This window comes from Myxocyprinus asiaticus, chromosome 26 (genome assembly GCF_019703515.2).
Source record: "Myxocyprinus asiaticus isolate MX2 ecotype Aquarium Trade chromosome 26, UBuf_Myxa_2, whole genome shotgun sequence".
Lineage (NCBI taxonomy): Eukaryota > Metazoa > Chordata > Actinopteri > Cypriniformes > Catostomidae > Myxocyprinus > Myxocyprinus asiaticus.
The window spans coordinates 10,824,844-10,849,201 of NC_059369.1; the positions used below are offsets into that span (position 1 = coordinate 10,824,844).

General features: G+C 34.4%; 1 protein-coding gene across 2 annotated transcripts in view; it reads right to left on the minus strand.

Annotated features, from left to right (window-relative positions):
• Nucleotides 1-17,317, minus strand: part of cntn5 (contactin 5) — a 427,194-nt gene extending 409,877 nt beyond the window's left edge. For both annotated transcript variants that reach the window (XM_051656265.1, XM_051656264.1), the window contains exon 1: nt 17,071-17,317. The gene's annotated coding sequence lies outside the window, so the exon portion shown is untranslated. The remainder of the gene's footprint in view (nt 1-17,070) is intronic.
• Between the last annotated feature and the right edge of the window lie 7,041 nt (nt 17,318-24,358).

Consider the following 24,358-nt stretch of genomic DNA (forward strand, 5'->3'; position numbering starts at 1 on the left):
TTGAGTTGTAAGGTTGTATGAAAACCTTCCACACCTTGCAGATAGCAGAGAAAAGAGTGGACACACGATTGTCACTTGGTGTGTGTGCGTTCAGTGTACATTCGTGCTGATCCTGCGAGTTCTGCTCCTGGGTTCGAGATATTCCTCATTAATTTTCTACATTTTCATTTCAACATTTAAGACTGGGCAATTACATGAGAGAAGACACATTTCAGTAAGTTGCACCGTATCTTTCAACATACCCTGAGATGTTCATTAATTTTTTTTTGTGCTATAAGTTGGAGGGAGAGAGAGAGCGTTGTGCCCCGCTCTTTTTGAATGTCCAGCTACTGCAATCTGTCAGACGCACTATTAAAGAGCATGAATACAACATTTATTGTTTGAATTTAGAGATAAAGTGACATCTTTTGAAAGCAGATACTACAATTGTGTTCCTCAAAACAAATATATACAGGTGCATCTCAATAAATTAGAATGTCGTGGAAAAGTTCATTTATTTCAGTAATTCAACTCAAATTGTGAAACTCGTGTATTAAATAAATTCAATGCACACAGACTGAAGTAGTTTAAGTCTTTGGTTCTTTTAATTGTGATGATTTTGGCTCACATTTAACAAAAACCCACCAATTCACTATCTCAAATATCTCGAATACATCATAAGACCAATAAAAAAAACATTTTTAGTGAATTGTTGGCCTTCTGGAAAGTATGTTCATTTACTGTATATGTACTCAATACTTGGTAGGGGCTCCTTTTGCTTTAATTACTGCCTCAATTCGGCGTGGCATGGAGGTGATCAGTTTGTGGCACTGCTGAGGTGGTATGAAAGCCCAGGTTTCTTTGACAGGGGCCTTCAGCTCATCTGCATTTTTTGGTCTCATGTTTCTCATTTTCCTCTTGACATACCCCATAGATTCTCTATGGGGTTCAGGTCTGATGAGTTTGCTGGCCAGTCAAGCACACCAACACCATGGTCATTTAACCAACTTTTGGTGCTTTTGGCAGTGTGGGCAGGTGCCAAATCCTGCTGGAAAATGAAATCAGCATCTTTAAAAAGCTGGTCAGCAGAAGGAAGCATGAAGTGCTCCAAAATTTCTTGGTAAATGGGTGCAGTGACTTTGGTTTTCAAAAAACACAATGGACCAACACCAGCAGATGACATTGCACCCCAAATCATCACAGACTGTGGAAACTTAACACTGGACTTCAAGCAACTTGGGCTATGAGCTTCTCCACCCTTCCTCCAGACTCTAGGACCTTGGTTTCCAAATGAAATACAAAACTTGCTCTCATCTGAAAAGAGGACTTTGGACCACTGGGCAACAGTCCAGTTCTTCTTCTCCTTAACCCAGGTAAGACGCCTCTGACATTGTCTGTGGTTCAGGAGTGGCTTAACAAGAGGAATACGACAACTGTAGCCAAATTCCTTGACACGTCTGTGTGTGGTTGATGCCTTGACACCAGCCTCAGTCCATTCCTTGTGAAGTTCACCCAAATTCTTGAATCGATTTTGCTTGACAATCCTCATAAGGCTGCGGTTCTCTCGGTTGGTTGTGCATCTTTTTCTTCCACACTTTTTCCTTCCACTCAACTTTCTGTTAACATGCTTGGATACAGCACACTGTGAACAGCCAGCTTCTTTGGCAATGAATGTTTGTGGCTTACCCTCCTTGTGAAGGGTGTCAATGATTGTCTTCTGGACAACTGTCAGATCAGCAGTATTCCCCATGATTGTGTAGCCTAGTGAACCAAACTGAGAGACCATTTTGAAGGCTCAGGAAACCTTTGCAGGTGTTTTGGGTTGATTAGCTGATTGGCATGTCACCATATTCTAATTTGTTGAGATAGTGAATTGGTGGGTTTTTGTTAAATGTGAGCCAAAATCATCACAATTAAAAGAACCAAAGACTTAAACTACTTCAGTCTGTGTGCATTGAATTTATTTAATACACGAGTTTCACAATTTGAGTTGAATTACTGAAATAAATGAACTTTTCCACGACATTCTAATTTATTGAGATGCACCTGTATATATATTATATCTGACTGATGCCTGACAGTTTTAAATGTTTCCACACATTTGCAAAGTTTTAAATAAAGATTTTGATATTTTGTAAAAAAAAGTCTGTTTGGACTGAATGTCAGTAGTACTTGTGCAGTTATAAAAAACATTGTGTAATTATAAAAAATTATAAAATCAGGGCGACAGGTCTGTAATACTTTACAACACAGATTATATTAGGATATCCTACAATATAGTGAAATTAACGTTTTATTCATATGCTTTACAAAAAATCAATATAATTAAAAATACATTTTTATATCTGCTACATAGCTAATAGTAAAATTGTACATATCAGACACATTTTTTGTGATATCTGGATAATATCTATCTGATATCTGTTGGAAGTGCTTTTCACCACTGACAGAGAATGCGAATGATTGAAAAGGTTTTGAAAAGGGTATTAAAAAGTATTAAACTGGTTATGCTGATACCTGCAGATACTCTGACTTAACAAATATAGTGTACGGATCAATCCACTTTCATTTACATTTTTATTCTTTTATTAATTTATTTAAAATTGGCAGAATCTGCCTTCCATAAAATTGTGTTATTTATATATGTATATATATATATTGCTCTGAATTAACATTTGAAGATCAACAGTCTTATTAAATACATAATCGTAATTTTCTTTAATTGTTTACTATTTTTGCATTAAAGTTATGCTTAATTATCTAACTGGCTTAATTGTAATAATAATTTAAAGAAAAATATTAATAATCTTAGCGGTCCTAGGAATTGCAGTGTAAACGTTGATAAAGGTGAATGGGAGGTAATGGTAGACCACGCCAAATATAATTTTTGCTTACCCATTTATTTCGACATCAAAAGGAAAACAGCACCATTACATTTCCACAACATTTCAAATGAAGGAAAAAAAAATTAGAGATTGATGGATTACGACAGTAAGAAGAGAGAAAAAAAAATATTGCACTCTCTCAGCAGCTGTATTAGAAACCTCATTGCTTCTGTGGTAACTCGTTGTTTAAAACATGTGTAATGTGTAAAATAAGGTGAAAACACGTCTTCACACTCTGTGAAAATGGTCCATTGAGGGTAAATACACTCTTAATAAAAACACACTGTTATTTAAGACATTGTACAGTATATACAGTACATTTTCCAGATCTACTGTATATATATATATATATATATATATATATATATATATATATATATATATATATATATATATATATTAACGTCATTTAAAGTGACTTCAATAATAATAATTGTAATGCAAAATAATTTCCAGTAAAATATGAGTTAAAAGAAACACATTTGTGATTTGGTGTTGATGAAGGGGTACTTGAGATTTGCTGATGGGGCTTAGGGGGTATATAGCTAGATGAATGCTTAACTTCATAGGAATACATTAAATTGTTTCCAGAGTCTAGAGACTGCGTATAGGCATCTGAAGTGGGGACTGTAAACAACACAGAAGCAACCACCTGGAACATTAATTTTAAGATCTTTCCTTAAGGGTCCAGCTATGAGAAATCCTGCAGACATTCTTGTCCACTTTCATTTTATTAGTCGCAGTTATCACTCAGTGAAAAGCCCTCCAGGTCTTATTATCTTATCTGAGGAAGACGCTGTTGGTTCCCCCTCTGAATGTTGACACAGTGTCCCCAAGGCTCGCACTGCATCTGTCACTTACAATTAGTCACGATGCCTGGACCGCTGGCTCGTGTCAGTAACCTAGGTGGGGTTGGGTGGTGTACCAAAATCTTCCATCAAGGTATGAGTAAAATGATATCATGGTAACAGCATATATTACATCAAATTATTTCTGGTTAAAGTGCATAACAAGCTTCACATTATGTAATAATAGAGAACAAAGTTAGATTTTTACAAAAAGAGAGTGGTGCCTGACCATGCAAAACTTGCTGCCACTATGCTAGGGTTTTGTATGTGGTTGCCAGGGCATTGCTATGCCATTGCTAAGGTGTTCGGTGTGGTTTTTAGGTGGTTGCTAAGTGTCTGAAGACTTTGCAAAATAGCTGAAGGGAGGGTGGTATCGCAAAATCTCTACCAGTTGACATATTTATACTGTTTACACGGCATATACCATCATCCCGCTCAGTCCTAAATAAATATAATTTATTTATTTTTACACATAAAGCTGGAACCGGCTAGGTACTACAATGGAATAGAGAAACACCAAACCACGTCAAACTGTGATGAAAATTAAAATCTATATTAAACTTTGAGTGAATTTTAAGGCATACACAGAGTGCACATTACAGTTCATAAAGCCCTTTAATGGGCTTTGTCTGCAGAGATACTTTCAAAATAACTTTGTTTTAAATATAGTAGAGATTATAGCCTACTACTCAACCTAAACCAATTATTATTTGCGATAAAAAGTACTAGAATAGAGATGAGCCAAGAAAGACATTTTCTCATAGAAATCTTAGCATCTAGTCTCTCTAAAAACCATCATAGAGACACAGGGTAATATTACTCACATAGCATTTTAGAGTAATATACATCAAAGCGTGTGGTGTTCTGTAGCACTCCGAAGCCCTGAGGAGATGGACACATCTGACCTCACGTTTAATAGCGCAAAAAGCATATATTGCCTTAGCAGTCAATTACAGTAGTATGTGTCCACTCTGTTCTGTGTGCGTGTTTGCCTGTGTGCTTGTGTGTCAAACAGAGTGTGAGAGAGCTTGGGGAGATGTAAAATATATTCCTTATTACACTATATACCGAAGGGAAAATCTTTTTTTATTTGGCAGAATCACATGGTAATGACTATTTCACAGATAAAACTTGTGTTTTTATTAGCAATACTCTAGTTTCTAAGTAAACACAGTCTTTCCTTTGACTGAACTTTAACTGGTCTTCAGCTTATTAATATGCAATATATACATTAATTTGTGCCTGTTTGTAACCAAACTGCAGTGACTGTCTTATGTGTCAGGCTGAAATAAATAAATGCACGATGAAGGTAGGTAATTACTAGAGTGCAATTATAACATGCATTAGCTTCATGGCCTTGAAACGGTTGACATGTTGAAGAAAAAAATATTTGTTTCTCGTTTATACTTATAACATTCATATTCTCATTACTGAAAAGAAAAATATTGCTATTTATTATTTAAATTCTAAAGTGCATTATACTGAATTTACTGAATTTAATTAATGATATTTTAATATACTCCTACTACTACTACCACTACTACTACTACTAATAATAATATCAGTAATAATTGTGTCAAAACAGTGGTAGTGTAATTAAGACATTATTTCTATGACAATTAAGGACAAAAAACAAATCTATGTCCCATTACTGTAAAGCAAAATAAATAAATAAAAATAAACAATCGTAAATAAGTGATATTTATGAAATTCTAAAATACATTTTTTTAAGTACAATTTTAAGTATACATTGTGGTTGTATTTGATGTTCTAAATGTATATTATTATTATTATTATTATTATTATTATTATTATTATTATTAGCATTTATATTATTATTATTATTATTATTATTATTATTATTAGTTAATAATAATAATAATAATAATTGTGTGCAAACAGTGGTAGTGTAATTAAAATCTAAGTCCCATTGCTGTAAAGCAAAAATAAATAAATAAATAAATAAAAATAAACAATGATAAATAAATTGTATTTATAGAATTCTAAAGTACATTTAAGTACAATTTTAAGTATACATTGTGGTTGTATTTGATGTACTAAATGTATATTATTATTATTATTATTATTATTATTATTATTATTATTACTACTACTAGTACTAGTAGTAGTATTATTATTATTATTATTATTAGTAGTAGTAGTAGTAGTAGTAGTAGTAGTATTAACAATAGTGTCCAAACAGGGATACATTTTTTATCATGAAAATGTTTACATTATATGAATGAAACAAGCAATTACTTAATAAATAATTAAGTGAATATAATCTTTTTTTTTTTTTTTTTTTTTTTTTTTTTTTATGTAACAATGCAAACAATCTTAATGGTCCTAAAAACACCAAAAAGGACCATTTGCTTTTTTACTTTAAATTTAGTTAATTTAATTGTATTTATTTTTATTTTATTTTATTTTGAAATAAGACCTTGCCATTTCTTTATAAGGTATATGATTATATATATATATATATATATATATATATATATATATATATATATATATATATATATATAAACAAAGTATATACTCAAAATAGCATCCAAACAGGGATACAAGACAAGAAGTGTAAGTTATAAAATTGATTTATGACTTATATATATATATATATATATATATATATAGTGAATGTAATATTTTTTTTTTTTTTTTCATTTTAATGTAACAATTTAAACAATCTTAATGGTCCTAAAATACCAAAAAGGACCATTTGCTTTTTATTTTCATTTTCATTTCATTTTAATTTAATTAAGTTTTTATTTCATTTGGAAGTAAGACCTTACCATTTCTTTATAACATATGTATACAGTGTATACTGAATAAAATAAGCCAATTTAAAAGATAAGCAAAATCTTAAAAAGGAGTAAAATTTTGCAGAAAGATAGAAATACTGATCCGAGTAAAAGGCTGCCTCTTTAAAACAGCCTTCTTTGTATTTTCCACACTCATAACAGTCTCTGTCTCATTGTGGCATCTTCAATGTGTTTCACTGCAAGTTAGCTTAGTCCTCAGAAAAGACTGACTTCCATTTACTCTAAAGTGTTGGCATAAAAACCCTGGGAAAACAACAAAAAACCTGCGGGTATAAACGTTCTTGAAACCCCCTTTGAAGACTCCACATGAACGGGTCATGTAAGCACATATATGTCTTCGGTGCTAAGTCTCCTGAATGAAGGTCTGACCCAGTTGAAGAGTGTCTAAGGTGTTGCTTGGTAACTACTCAAACAGGTCATGCACAGGGGCTGCAGGGAACACTGCACGCAGCAACACCAGTGGCATATTCCATGTTTGTGTTGGTCTGAATTCTTTTCTGTTTATTGTCATAACATGAAAGAACTCTATAATGAAAACGTTTGACACTCATACATACAGAACGAGCATATCTGCCTTTCAGAGGCAAACACTGGTTATACTCCATAAGGCCGCATACACACTGCAGCTAAATACAGTTCACTCCTCCACTGAGTGCTTAATCCTTTTCTGAACACAGAGATTTGGTTATTTACAATAAAGAGAATGTCTTTCATTTTAGTTTATTTAAATTAAAAGGACAAAAATACTGTATTAAAGTAATGAGAATTTAATAAGAATGCACTACAGAAATGATAATTTGGAGGGGAAATGTGCTTAACAAAAAAAAAAAAAAAACATTTATCAGTCCTAAAAATAGGCCTTATTTCCTTTATGTAAAATTAAATGTCTTATCTTTCTTTTGATTTCGTGGTGAAATAAGACTTAAGAGTTTTCTTCAGGAGATTCACCCAAGTATTAATCAAGAAAAAACATTCGAAAAAATGTTCCAGGTTCAAGACATGTTAAGCTCAATTGACAGAGTTTTTGCATCATGTTGATTACCACAAATAATTATTAACGTCACGTCCACTCCTTTTAAGCTTGAAAACTAAATTTTCAGTTTCCTTTGTTTTCTAAAGTGTGCGGAGAGTTTTTGAAAGACTCCATTTTCTTTTTTTATCCATCATACTCATTTCATGTAAATGGTGATGTGTCTCTAAATGGCGAAGGCGCCTGTCCACTTGTGACTGCATCGCCCTTAACGCCAATACAAGACAATAAACGGGCAGGGCACACACACCGCTGGTGTGAGAGACAGAGTGAAATCAAAACTGATGCACTAGCTTTAAATGGTTTTCTTGTTTCTTTTTTATCTGTCAAAATGACAGAAAGCATTTGAAATTATCCATCGATGTTTAAAAAAAAAAAAAAAAAGATAAATGACGAAGAATTTTCAGTTAACACAACCCCTGTGCTTAAACGTTTAATGCATTTTTTTGTTTGTTTTTTTTTTTATAAAAACTTAGTCCATTAGTGTGGATGTGGCCTTAAAGTCATCCCTCATTCATTAAATATATATATATATATATATATATATATATATATATATATATATATATATATATATATATATAATAATAATAATAATAATAATAAATTGGCAAAAATCACAGTTACAGCAAAGCACTTACAATAAAAGTGAATGGGGTAGTAAATGTTAAAATACACACTGTTTTAAAAGTATAGCTACAAGATGTAAACATTGTACATGTTACATGATTTTAGAGTGATACAATCAGGGATTTACCGGCATTGTGGATTTACAGTTGAAGTCAGAAGTTTACATATGCTTAAGCTGAAGTCATTAAAACTAATTTTTTAACCACTCCACAGATTTACTATTAGTAATCTATAGTTTTGGCAAGTTGTTTAGGACATCTACTTTGAGCATGACACAAGTAATTTTTCCAACAATTGTTTACAGACAGATTGTTTTACTTTTAATTGACTACATCACAATTCCAGTGGGTCAGAAGTTTACATATACTAAGTTAACTGTGCCTTTAAGCAGCTTGGAAAATTCCAGAAAATTATGTCAAGTCTTTAGACCATTAGCCAGTTAGCTTCTGACAGGAGGTGTACTGAACTGGAGGTGTACCTGTGGATGTATTTTAAGGCCTACCTTCAAACTCAGTGCCTCTTTGCTTGACATCATGGGAAATCAGCCAAGACCTCAGGAAAAAAATGTGTGGACCTCCACAAGTCTGGTTCATACTTGGGAGCAATTTCCAAATGCCTGAAGGTAACACATTCACCTGTACAAACAATAGTATGCAAGTGTAAACACTTGGGACCACGCAGCCATCATACCGCTCAGGAAGGAGACGCATTCTGTCTCCTAGAGATGAACGTAGTTTGGTGCGAAAAGTGCAAATCAATCCCTGTACAAAAGCAAAGGATCTTGTGAAGATGCTGGAGGAAACACGTAGACAAGGATCTATATCCACAGTAAATGAGTCCTATATCGACATAACCTGAAAGGCTGCTCAGCAAGGAAGAAGCCACTGCTCTAAAACTGCCATAAAAAGCCAGACTACAGTTTGCAAGTGCACATGGGGACAAAGATCTTACTTTTTGTAGAAATGTCCTCTGGTTTGATGAAACAAAAATTGAATTTTTTGGCCATAATGATCATAGTTATGTTTGGAGGAAAAAGGGTGAGGCTTACAAGCTGAAGAACACCATCCCAACCGTGAAGCATGGGGGTGGCAGCATCATGTTGTGGGGGTGCTTTGCTGCAGGTGGGACTGGTGCACTTCACAAAATAGATGGCATCATGAGGAAGGAAAATTATGTGGATACACTGAAGCAAAATCTGAAGACATCAGCCAGTTGCTTAGTCTTTTTATATATTCCAACACATCCTACCTCTTCTGCCATTACATTCCCTTGCACTGTACATAACTGATTTGTATTTAGATTTGCACTACATATGTGTATGTGTGTGTATGTATGTATGTATGTATGTATATGTATGTATATTCATATATGTGTATATATGTGTGTATGTATGTATGTATATATATATATATATATATATATATATATATATATATATGTATATATATATATATATATATATATATATATATATATATATATATATATATATATATATATATATATATATATATATATATATATTTATATAGTCTATTGTGTATTCTATATATACTTTTTTCTTTTCAATATTTATCTATTTTGTATTCAATTTTAATTATTTTTTAAAGGTTTTGTTGCTGTTTTTTGTATTGTTGTGTACTGGAAGCTCCTGTCACCAAGACAAATTCCATGTATATGTAAGCATTCTTGGCAATAAAGCTCATTCTGATTCTGATTCTGATTAAGTTAAAGCTCGGTCGCAAATGGGTCTTCCAAATGGACAATGACCACAAGCATACCTCCAAAGTTGTGGCAAAATGGCTTAAAGACAATAAAGTTAAGGTATTGGAGTGACCATCACAAAGCCTTGACATCAGTCTGATAGAAAATTTGGGGGTGGAACTGAAAAAGCGTGTGCGAGCAAGGAGGCCTACAAACCTAACTCAGTTACATCAGTTCTGTCTGGAGGAATGGGCCAAAATTCCAGTAATATATTGTGAGAAGCTTGTGGAAGGATACCCAAAACATTTGACTCAAGTTAAACAATTTAAAGGCAATGCTACCAAATACTAACAAAGTATATGTAAACTTCTGACCCACTGGGAATGTGATGAAAGCTTAAATAAATAATTCTCTCTACTATTATCCTGACATTTCACATTCTTAAAATAAAGTAGTTATCCTAACTGACCTAAGACAGGGAATGTTTTCTATGATTAAATGTCATGAATTGTGAAAAACTGAGTTTAAATGTATTTGGCTAAGGTGTATGTAAACTTCTGACTTCAGCTGTAACCCGATTGCAGGGTTTATTGCCGTTGCGTCATCATGACAACAAAGCTGTAATATTAGATATAACTTTACACAAATAAGGTTAGTAAGCAATTGTACCACGCTAAAATCATGTTAACACATATAATGTTTACATCTTGACAATACTTAAGTACACTTATGTTTACGTGGCTATCCTTTCACATCAGTGTGTGTATGGTCCCATTCACTTTCATTGTAAGCGCCGTACTGTGAATGCAGTTTTTATTTTATTTTTTTATGTTTTATAAATGAAGGATGAGTCAAAATATTGTTTTGTATAAATAAAAAGCCTGATCTCACATAAAAATCTCACATAACCCTTTTTCTTTAGCCGAAATAGGCATACATTGACCGATTTTGAAAACACTGTCTCCAGAGGTTAAAGCGGTAAGTGTTTCAGAGCATATAAACAAGTGTGAATCCATTTATATCCAGGAGAGGTCGCCAGAAGCCAGTTGTAAAGAGAATTGTTTTCAGCTGTACAGACTGTAAAACAGTGAAGAGAAATGCTTATTTCATTTAATCTACCCCCCAACTGAAACCCAAATCTAACCATAACCATTAGTAGAGACAAAATGCAATGTTAGGGACAAAAATGCAACCTCCTTGTCACGCTCAAAGTGGCTCTTTGTTAAAAATCAAGTGGCTTGCCGGGTTTCTCACCATTCACCAACACATGATCATTTAAAGCTTTCTAGAGATAATTTTCCTGCAGAAGGTGTGGGTGCAATTGCAAAGCTTGAAGTCAGTGACACTGTTTTGATTTCCTTTCTCCTGAATTTGTCGTACAGCCTACTCCTGATGAACAAGGTTTGAAATGAACACCCGCCATGATTTTTCATGCAGAGTATTTTGCTGATGTACCAGCCACTGTGGAAGGCGACCTGTAAGACTTCTCAGAGTGATTTATTACAAGGAATTAGACACAAAGATGCGTGTTTGACGAAACATGATTATATTTTGAAGAACAGATGAAAGAAAAGCCATGATGCGTGTCTGATTTAATATGTGTGTGCAGTGAGCACTGCTGTTCATGAGTGCAATGAAAGCGCTTCTCCAAGACACGCACATTCATAGAGTTCTGGGCCTCGTTTCCCAATAACAATTGACCTTAGCAGTTAAGAGCATTTTCTACAAGCGATTTTACGAACGTTCGTTATTTTTTACAAACACATTCGATAAGAACACACATTTGGCAGCATTTATTTGGGAACATGAGGGAATTTATTAGGCTTATTTATTATGATGATTATTGTAATTATCTTTACATTTATAATTGTCTTAGTTCTTAATTTGTAGGCTATTAGTACATTTTCAAATGTTGTCGTTGACGGATGCTTGCATGATAGCAAATGGGGCTGTTGGAGATGGTAAATGTTTGGATTTGGGGAGGTGGTTATATATAAGATTTTTTTTAATCACTTTTTTATTTTAATTGCTTTTTTCATTTCGTTTAAAGTGCAATTTGAATTTAGAAATGTCTTTTGTTTAAGTTTTTCGTGTTTCAATAATTTAATTTTTAAAGCAAAATCAATAAAGCAAAAGTATTCACTGACCCTTGGCAGGGTGGTTGACCATATAATCGGATATTGCGATATTTTAAATGCGATTTTCATTAAAATATTTTTTTAAATATCGCCCAGCCCAGAAGGGAAGTTAAATTTTTCATGAACAATTGTAAAATGAAGAATTTTATGGAGACCCGCACAAACACGTGTACTCAATTCCATATTGCAACATGTTACCTATTAATTTTTGCATATTTGTTTGATTTTGTGTTTTTGAGAAATCTATGGGCAATATAAACATTTTATTTTATTGAAAAACTTTGTTTTTGAAAATAGTAATTTATTAGTTTGTGCTATGGCTCTTTTGAAAAAATGCATCAACCAAAAATTAAACAAATTGGCTCCTTTGAGAAAAAGTTCCCAACCCCTGGTTTATACAAACGTGAATACTTCCTCACTTGATTGGGAATTGAACTGTGGTCTCCCATGCAACTGACACAACGCGCTACCAGTTGAGCCACGAGAAAAAATAATCATTGTTGAGCCGTTCCAAATATGTCCGATGGGAGATAGGGCATGTCAGTGAGTCGGCATATTGTTGCCTACTCATCCTAGGGTAACGGAACTTTCAGAAACAGCATGCCGACTTCCCGTGTGATCATGTTGTTATGGCAGTGAAGATTGCGTTCAACAAAAATTCAGGTTGTGACAATCCTATTTAGATTCAATTTGCATAGTGTGTTCAGAGCTGAACAGGTCAACTACTTCTTGATGACATGATTAAAAGCCCATCTGAGATGTCTGTTTTCACTCATTTTGATACAAGTCTGTCTTTCTCAGCAGTTGCGTTGCGGTTCAGGAACAACCCATACCAGAGAGAATTACGCTGTTTAAAAGTAGCAGTTTAACAGGCATAAACAAATTACTGTGTGTCTGTGATCGGCAGTTTACTACAAGTGCCATATGGTAATATGTCTCCTGTCACTTATAATTCTTTTGTCAAAATAGCTAGTTAAAAGTTTATCCCTGCCCCCTAAGTCAATCATTGTTCAGGGAAGGATGGCACTACTTGTTATCAGACCTCACAAGGCATGCATGTTGCTTGTTTACAGCCGCAAGATGCAAAAACGTTTGCTTCCGTATGGATGTCACTGTGCCAATAAATTGCAAGATTGGTAGTGACTCCTGTATTCAGTACACATACACAGAACGATAAATTAGTGGATTCAGTCAGCATTTAAATGTAGCTGCTACTTCCAAAATTAAGCATGGCTTCTTTTAGATTAGCATCTGTCACAATTTGATTTGTAGTCCCTAATAAAACTTAGTGGACAAAACTCAAATAAAAGCTCACCAGGGCCAGTGAACAATATCACTAATTACACACTGCTGTGATGCTTATACTGTTTGAAAGAGCCACAACAAAACGGATATTAATGTCTACTAATAATGCCAAGACTAGCAGCAACATAATGTCTCTAATGCAATAACAGACTCTGAAAATGCACATAGACTTGTGTTCTTTCTTCAGATGATCTTCAGACTTTGGTATTTGGCTTTCGTGACGAGAGTTCTGAGGGCACTATAATAAAGTACTCCATGAATACAGGAAGGCTTTTTATGTTCCTACTGTGTGCACAAAGGAGAATCTAATCAACTTTCTAGCCACAAAACAGCAGGGTGCTCCAAATTCATATTTACTCGAGAAGCTCAAACAATCTCATTAAAGTGTTACACACTAATTTGACTGCAAGACACAAAACAAATGAATGCACGGGGGAGATAGATCTTTACAGATCTTAATATTTCGAAATCGGATGACTGCTGGAAGCCATTGCCTTCTAAAACATGTATTTGACTTCGAGACGTCATTGGGTAGACTTGTAAAGTGTCAACCTCGTCATAAATAGCCACATTAATGTTGTTTAGCTCACTGACATCAGCTGTTCAAAACGAGTTTAGACATAAACTTCCCGATGGAGATTATTTTTGTAATACGAAATGCAAATTCACAAAAACTATATTATAGTATAAAGTAGGGATGTACCGATACCATTTTTTTGAGAGCGAGTACGAGTACCGATACTTCATTTTTGGTACTCACCGATACCAAGTCCGATGCCTGTTTTTTTTTAACTCCATATCAAGTTTATTTCAATTTTATCATCAAAATGCTGTTTAAATAAATGAATTCATTAAAACTTTAATCAAATGAAAATATAACAAGTAATTTTCAACATAATGTTGCATTATTTTTTTTATTAAATTAAGTGATCATGTACAGAACATGATATTTATGCATTTGGCAGATGCTTTTATCCAAAGCAACTTACAGTGCCCTTATTACAGGGACAATCCCCCTAGAGCAACCTGGAGTTAAGTGCCTTGCTCAAAGACACAATGGTGATAGCTGTGGGGATTGAACCATCAACCTTCTGATTACTAGTTATGTGCTTCAGCCCACTATGCCACCACCACTCCATACATACAGAACATCACAGCACAGTCTAAAATACAACATTGAAGTTATATTTTGTCAAATAAAGTGATGCATCACAGATGTATCACAGATGCTAGATACTGATTAAGGATAATACAATTACTACTGATTTATTATTATTATTATTATTGTTGTTGTTGTTGTTGTTGTAGTAATAGTAGTATTACAGTGAATATTACTTTACAGTAGTGATATATTTCTGTCATACTTTTTCCCTATAAATGTACCTTTTATGATGGAGCTTTTATTTTGAAGTGTTTCTGTGTTGTTTTGAACAAGGAGCTCTGATGTCGGCAGCTTCCCACTCTGGAAAAGCCGGTCGCTACGTGACTCAAGGTGATTATTAAACTGAAAAAGGCTGCTATTTAATTAAATAAGTATGTACTTTGTATGTGCTTTGTGCTACATTGTGAATTTGCACTCTGTCGACTGTCATCTGCTACAAACAGAGCGTGTGCAATGCTCATGACGGTGTTTTTCCTGTATGATCCAAGGAGAAGCTTTAAAAGGTATGAGCAGCCGGCGTCAGCACAACACTGTCTCTACACATTCACAAGTGCTCACATTTGAATAACATGCAAACTATACTGTATATTTATCTCATTAAATTGCAGCTTTTGCAGTTAAATAATCTCATTAGGACATAACGTAATTTTTATTTGTGGGCTTAATGTTAACGTAATGACATACGTATGTCAGATGGTATCGGCTTTTGGTATCCGAGCATTTTTATGAGTACGAGTATCAGTACATGAGTGCGGTATTGGACCCGATACCAGTATCGTATCGGGAGATCCCTAGTATAAAGGGACAAAATTAGCCAATTATAAGGTCATAAAACTATCCGTAACCAATCCTTAATGGAAAATCTATTCTCAAATGACAGTAAGTTGCATGGATTGTAATTAATGGACATGTGTCTCAAGGTTATGCTTTGCAATGAAATTTCGAAACGGAACCCTTGAGAATCACAAGAAATATTCTTCTTAGACTGTAAAAACTGAAAATGTGCAGTTGTTTCCATAATGAGCTATTTCTACTTGATCGCACCCATTTAGTTGGTGTAACCTAATGTTGTCAGGTTGGTTCAGTCATTTTAAATAATATTTTTTAACCTGAGCAAAACATGAATCAGAATTTTTTGGTTAACTAACCAAACATTTTAACAGTGTATAAATAACTAATACAAAAACTTGAACAGTCAGTTTAAATTGCTTTTTTGTTCTTTGTATGGCTCTCATCGTGAGGCAACTAGTTGAAAAGCATGTGAACAAAAAGTAAAAAAGACCAACAGAATCAAATATAAATACATATTTTAAAAAGAAAAAGCAAATATCACACAGTTCACACAGTTGAAAGAAAGACAGGATCTGCCATAAGAGCATCTACTGGGGGAAAATGTTTCAGCAAGAAGCCAAAAGCATACATCAAAGTAAAGTTCATTCTGAAAACTTTCCAGAGCTTGCTCATGGGACATTTCCGTGACATATTTTTGGTCAGAGGGATCACTTCGAAGAGAGCGCAAAGATATTGCAAGGCCAAAGACAAACAGAGAAATTGTTGGAGAGTGCAAAGCTTTGCGCTATATTGCTTTATTGCACTGATTTGTGATAACTGGCATTCTTCGTGAGGGGCAATCGATCACATGAATGTGATTTTACTTCTCCTTGTTTGCAAATGAACTCACTCTGCATTCAAAAGATGAATTGCCTGTCAGACAATTGCCTGCGTTGTTATTGTGATGCTATGCTACTGTACAAACCAATCATACAGTAGCTCATCTATTTCTCCCAAGAGAGAAAAAATGTATAATGAGGTTAATATCATCAGTCAGCTGCCATTGAGAGCAGAGTAGAAAGAGAAAGAAAGAAAGAAAGAAAGAAAGAAAGAAAGAAAGATTTTTAACATAAAAATAAAAATATAACTTTAAAAAATAATTAAAACTAGATTTATAACTTATAAATTAAATAAAGCAAGTCTTCAAATACAACCTTGTTGCATCACGGTTCTATATATATATATATATATATATATATATATATATATATATATATATATATATATATATATATATATATGAAAATAATTTTGCATTCACAAAGAGCAATGTCTGGCTGATTGAATATTTTGGAAATTAGCATAACTAGACAATTGTATCTTCACCACATTAATGTCCATGACTTTTTAAGATTTCCATGACTTTTCCAAGCTTAGAAATCTCATTTTTATAATTCCTTCATAATTTCCATGACCCTGGGAACCCTAATGGGTGTAACATCTAAACATCTTGGTTAACATCTAAAACTTGCATGTTCAGAATGCAGGTGAATGCGTGCATCCATATCAGTATCAACTGCACAACCACAATGTCATTTTTGCCACTATGGGGATCCATTTATCAGTAGCATATCATCATGAAATAAGTGCTTCCAGTGATTTTTACTGTGCCTCATCACTATGCAACTTCCTTCTGATGGGACACACAAGAAACTCTGCGCGCACAGCTGTAATTGCACTGATAAGCAGCACCTTCAACAGAAATCAGCGAGCGGAGGCAAAAACTGACTTACTTTGGATGTTGCGAGAAGAGAAAACAGCCCTCTTCTTTCTTGTTCCGTCCGTGAAGTGATGCTACTTGCTCACAGAGTGGCAAATACTGACAGGTCTGCGTTTACAAAGCCAACAATGGAAAGAGAAAGAAAGACAGACGCGTCAATCCGCTTGTATCTTTACAGGATGCGCCGTCGCGCGCAGCAGCGCATCCTTTTAAATGCGTGCGCTGTTTGAGCCGCGAAATCTCCTCCAGCTCCCCCGCTGTGGTCTGCACCTCAACTACGATTCCACTTCAGATGCCTCTATCTACCCCTTACGACTGAAGCAAAGTGAAACAGAGGCACACACAGAGAGAGAGAGAGAGAGAGAGAGAGGGAGGATGCGTCGCGCAATGGCTGGTGGAGCGTCTCACTTCTTGCACCGCGCGTGCTCGAGTCACGCGCTGGGAAAGAGCGGCTGTGTGAAGCAGCTCGCGACTAGCCACCTAGTCCTGGTAACATACAGACGCGTAACGGCCAGCGCTCCCGCTTCACTGAAGACTGAACTCCACCGAAGACTTAGCCAAACAATTACTCGCGAAATGTATAATAAATATATGTTTTTGTACAGAATGTGTCGGATCTCTTCATTATTTCCATTTATTCGGGAATGTACATGCAAACGTAATTATAAAACACCAATTGTAGGCTACAGATCTGTTGATCAAAGACATTGGTATAGATGTATAGTCTGGGAAGTCTGAGTGTTCTGTTGAGATTTACTTAATTGTCTTTATGTTTGTGGTCCCAGTCCCCAATAATTTATTGTTTTGTAAAAAAAAAAACTTTACACTGTTCCCTTGTTAAGGGTTGATAAAGGGGTTCATTTATTACTAATAAGCCATTTACAAATGCACTATACATCATTTACATGCAGTTATAACAACATGAATAAAAGGTCGACTTTGCTAACCAAGCTAAGAAGTGAACATTTTAACTTAGGCTACATGTTATAAATGCTTAATAAATGCACTTGTTCAAACATAAATTGACATTATAAATTATTTGTGTCTACAAATACCAAAATACCAAAAAAATAAATAAATAAATAAATAAATACAAAAAAAAAAAAAAAAAAAAAAAAAAATGGTGCTATCCCCAGTGGTTACATAGTCCAAGTTACCTAAAGTTATCTGCAAAAACACTTTTCAAGTCTGTATGCTCATTCACACAATGTGTATTGTATAATACAACCTGATGATCATTAAAGCATACTGCATTTTATGTACAGGTTTCTAATGTTGGCAGCTCCTTAATAAATGCTTCATAAGTTTCCAATTTACATTAAGGTACATTTCATAGTTTGCGAATGTTTAATAAGTGTTATTAAATATTTATAACATGTGAGGTGGAAATGGCTCACTATTCAGCAGGTATTGCATGAAATTACCCTTTTAATGCATGTGGTTATAACTGCATATCAATGATTTATAATACAACTGTAAATTAATTATTAGTCATCAATGGGGCAGTTCACCCAAAAATGAAAAATTCCTCATCATTTACACAACCTCAGGCCATCCCAGATGTGTGACTTTCTTTCTTCTGCTGTACACAAATGAAGGTTTTTATAAGAATATCTCAGCTCTGTAGGTCCATTCAATGCAAGTGAATGGGGACAAAAACTTTGAAGCTCCAAAAGCCTATAAAGTCAGCATAAAAGCAATCCATATGACTTCAGTGGTTAAATCCATGTCTTCAGGAGTAATATAATAGATATGGGTGAGAAACAGATCAATATTTAACCCCCCCCCCCCCCCCCTACTTTCCACTTTCCTTTCCACATTCTTCTTCTTTTGTTTTTAGTGATTCTTTGTGCACATTGCAATTTACAGGAAATGCAGGGAGGAGAGTTTATAGCAAAAGGGAATTAAATATTGATCTGTTTCTCATCCACACCTATTATATTGCTTCAGAAGATATGGATGTATCCACTGAAGTCATATGGATTACTTTTATGCTGCCTTTATGTGCTTTTTGGAACTTCAAAGTTTTGTCCACCATTCACTTGCATTGTATGGACCTACAGAGCTGAAACATTCTTCTAAAAAGTTTTGTTTGTGTCCAGCAGAAGACAGAAAGTTATATACATCTGGGATGGCATGAGGGTGAGTAAATAAAGAGAGGGTGAGAATCTATCCCTTTAATGAACCCTTTTTAAACCCTTAACAAATGAAACATTAATGTAAAGTGTTACCAAAATAATAATATTAATAAAAAAAAATAAAAAAAATATTATTTTAGCATGTTCCTCTGACCTGATCAAAGCCTTGTAATTATTGGCAGATGCTATTTGCACCCATATTTAAATACTAACATACAGTATGTGCATCACTGCAGTGTGTTATTTAGAGTCTAAAACACACTACATTAACCCCTACCCCTAAACCTAACCTTAACCTTACCTTAGAAAAAATAACCTTGGTTTTACTACAGTAACCATAGTTTCATCATGGTATTTTGTTGTAAATTTACAGTAACCACAAAATTAACCATGGTTACTATATTGCCATTTTATGGTAGTAAAACCAGGGTTAACTGCATTAAAACTGTTTCTGCCAAAAAAAAAAAAAAACATGGTTACTACAATATTAGTAATACAGTGATGTAATCGCAGGAACGAGTGCGATCGACAGACCAGGCCTCCGGACCAAATCACTGTGATGGAATCAACATTTATATTCATTTTTATATATTATTTTAAGTAGTATTAAAGGAAATATTAAGAGTGGAAACAGGAAATCAGATAGGAAAAAGAGCGGGACAAAACGCAGATTTAAACCACGGTCGCTAGGACAACAGTATACATACTTTACATCCCACGCCACTGCAGCAACACCTATTGTTTGGTTTGTGTTATATTTCTGTGGTTCCATTTGCTGGGGTGCAAATAGCTGCACTGTGTGGCAGATGCTATTTTTTATTGAAGCTTTGCCCTTCTGTTGTATCACCATTGAGTTGATTATTTTCAGTATTGTGTCTGTTATCCAGTATAGTAACATTGCTTATGTTTGGAGTCTATCTGACCCCAGAAACAACATATGACAAATATATGTGTAGCCTATTTGTTTATGAGTGTATATACAGTTAATAATGCAATAAAGTGGTGGAACTGTGATCAAATATGTTTTCTCTTCTTCGTATTTCCCTGACTCTTTCCCTGTTTCTAGACCTCTCATTTGACATCAAATCAGGACATTGTTTATTCATCTCTGTCATGTCTGTTTCTCTCTTGTCAAAAACAGAATACCCCTCCGCAATGACACTAAATAACTTGCACACAAAGTCACAGACACAAGCCTTGAGGGGTTTTATCTGTGCATCAGGATATTTCCCGCTCCTCTTGAGAAATGCAATCATGCTTTAATTAAACCACCATTAATTTAGCAGCATAAACATGAATGTAAACACAGAACCTGAGATCCTCTATTCTCTGGAGTAACCTTTACTGCTAATGGTATAAGTGAGATCACCACACATACATTATCTGCCTAAACAAATTGCACCATCACATGTTTTTAAGGGGGGGGACTTTGTGTGATCTTCATGCCAAATTAAACCCAACATAGACAGACGCTGAGTGAAACAGTGGCTCTGTTTGCCACCAGCTCCCTGTTGTCAACATCAGCGAGATTTTCTGTGACACTGGATCATAAAGCTTTGAGCACAATCCTCTAATAGTTCCTGAAATTCTGTTTTAGTGAATTAAACAACTGTCAGCACAGGCTGGCTTTTACATCAGCCCAATCTCATTAAGGCCTTAAGAACACATCACTAAAAAATATCTGAAACTTGTTTCTTCCCAACATGTCATGGAACTATAGATCCAAAGTCTTATTATCATGTGCAGGCTTATTTATTCAATAAGCTTATTGATCTTTGTGGTCAAGGCATATTCTGCCCATGCAGCCAATCATGTTTCATAATTGAATATAATTCTTCAAAAGCATTGGTCTAAAATTCTGGGTTCAGACAGATTAAGTAAAACATCTGTTGTATTTGGTGGCAGACATTTGACTACATGCATTAGTGCTTTTGGGGATGCTATGCTTCACTGGCTGTTTATCATGACTTGTTCTGACTGAGAAGGATGTGAAAAATGCTCAGCTCCTCTGTGTGGCCGGATCAGTGTTTGGCCTCTAGAGGAGCTGTTATCCTTGTATTGATAGCAGTGATTCTGAGGTGGGCAGCACTTACTGTGATTCTCATGGATAATTTGAGTCTATTGAGACAGTTTTTCACTGTGTTTTATGACGATAATTAACAAGCATCCAAAACTTAAAACATTCAAAATAATGAGGGAGACAGCTGTTTGATCAGCAGTGTTTTGCAATGTAATGCATATTTAGAGGCATAAAGCAGAAGAAATCTTTATTGTCACTTCAAAAAAAAATAAATAAATATATATATATATATATATATATATATATATATATATATATATATATATATATATATATATATATATATATATATATATATATAAACAAATAAATAAAAAAATACTTTACTAATAATACTTTTCTTACTCAGTATTTTGTCTTGAATTCCAGTAAAATGTCTAAAATACTTAAAACATTGATTAGATCCTTAAATCCTTAAAAGCATTGATTAATAAATCATTCATAAATATAAATAATACTCTCAAGAACAAGTCTGATTCAAGAAATAGCAGATAATACTGTATTTTCAAAACCAACTTCTTGAGGTATTACCCTGGGATGCTTTTTATACAGTATTGAAGGAGTTCCTTATTGGCCGCTTTTCTTAATTATTCGGTCCAAGTCATCCATTTCAAAAACTTTTTTTTTTTTTAAATAAAATTTTAGTTTCATAATGAAATAAATTAATATGGTGGCACAATTATATTTTTGTCTACAAAACTAATTTCAAACATTTAAGCATACACCTTCAGATAATGAGAAACATAACAGGCAAGTGACCCCAAACTTTTGAACGGTAGTGTGTATATATATATATTATACCTTTATTTTACCAGGTTATTCTTTTGATTACAAATCTCTTTTACGAGAGAGAGATCTGGCCAAAATGGCAGCATAAAACATTGTAACAAGAAACATGAAATACACAAGTAAAAAAAATTATACAAAATTTGATAAATAAAATAAAATTTAAATGAGGCTAACTATACATTAAAACAATGACACTCACCAAAGTTGTTGACTAAAAAGTCTCTGACTTGACTTCTAAATACATTTAAAGACACTAGGTTATGTAATTTCAAGGTTTGTTGAAAAAAATTCCAAGCAAAAGGAACAGCAAATAAAAAAGCTTTTTTTTTTTTTTTTTTTTTTTTTTTTTTTTTTTAACTCGGTCGGACACAGCACATAAAATATCATCAGAATGTAGGCTATAGTAAGAGTATGAATATTAACATGTATCACAAGATATGTGGGCAACAAACCTATTAGTGCTTTATAAATGAAGGTGTACCAATGAAAGTGCCTACACACAAACAGAGAAGGCCATTCAAACTTTGCATACAAGATACACACCATGGTAAACTGCATCAAACATCTGCAATGAAGAAACACTAGCATTCCTGTATAAAATAACGGCATAATCAAGAACAGGGAGAAAAGTAGCAGCAAAATGTTTCTTTCTAGCAGCCAATGAAAAACATGACTTATTTCTAAAACAGAAACCCAAACTAACTCTCAGTTTCTAAACCAAATTATCAATATGCAGTTTAAATGACAGACTGTCATCAAGTACAATACCCAAATATTTAAAAGTAGACACAATCTTCAAACTTTTTATATAATATATAACTTAACTGAGTATATGATTATATATGGGCATGTTTACAGTTTAGAAGACGTGAAAAATGTAGTTTTATTTTTCTATTATTCTACTCACCAGATTACATTATTCTGGCTTTATGGTGGGTCCCTTAACTCTTATAGCTACCCAACCGCCCCCCCCCCCCCCCCAACCACACCCCCATAAAGCAAGACGAAAAGCAAATTATTTTTTTTCAGCGCTCGTTCTACAGTGAAATGACCCATAGAGAGAGCAAATGCATGCTTAAAATAACATCTCTCGTCCTTCTAGGCTCAGCTTGTAAGTGTGTGAGTAGTAACAGTCTCTGTTTCCATCATTAATTAAACAGAACCCTGTGCTCTGCTCTTGGGCCCTCTGTGTGTTAGCTCTATTTCACAGTGGCTGCATTTGCAGTCTAACCAAAGCTCGCTCCTCTGAAGAACTCACATTTCCAGCTATCTGCAGTTTCCTTTCGGACTGAAGATGTGCTTATACTTCTGACAGCGTTTAACGTATTCTGTCTGCATTCAAGCACTATAAGATTTAGTCTTGTTTTCTTTCTTTTTTTTTTTCAATAGCTTACATGGATCATCAGTGGGCAGTCATTTCAAATGATCCTTTTGTTTAACCTGACAACAAAAATCCACCAATTCAGGTTAAATAAAGCATGTGGTGTTTATCTGTTTGTTTTTTGGAAACTATCCAATGAAATATTCAATGCAGCCAACTAAGTTCAGTTTCACAACCCAACTGTGTTAGTGATTAAAGGTTTCTGTTTAAAAAATAATTTTAATTGGTTTACATTAATGTCCTTTTGATTGCATTTTGATTCCAGTGGAAGGCTGATGATGCTGCATTCATGTGCTATTTGGAATTATCCTACTTTCCACTTCTGAAGTCTGAAGTAATTATGAGTATGTCACGTTAAAGTGCTTTGTTGATGGAGAAAACAGGAAACATGAAGGATGCCAGGTTCATTTTTGCATATTTCTTGGGGAACTCTTAGTTTGCTGGTTTGAGTCCTGTAAGGGCAGTTAATTATTTCCATTAAGTCATTGAACAAGGCACTTAGCCCCGGTAGCTCTTGGGGAACTGAAATTGCAATAAGTGTCCCTTTTCCACTGATACATTTCTGACAGGTGGTTCTAGGCTGGAAAAACTTCCCCTGCATCAGCCCCTTACTAGTCTCCAACCAGGAATCTCTAATATAAGAGATCTGGGAAGGGGCGGGCGGGATCCATGGAAAATCTTGTAAGACAGATGAAAAAAGATTGAGATGCACTGTTTATCTGTGGGCAGTTGATTTAGTAAAGTAGGCAGTTGTATCAGGTGTTTTCAGACTGGGGTCCGGGGAATCCCAGGGGGCTGCAAGGGGGAACAAGTGGGTCTGCAAAAAATTTCAGAGAGAAAAAGTGTTAAAAAATGAACACTTTTGACATTTGACAGTATTACTGATTCATTCTGAAATCAAAAGATTAATCAT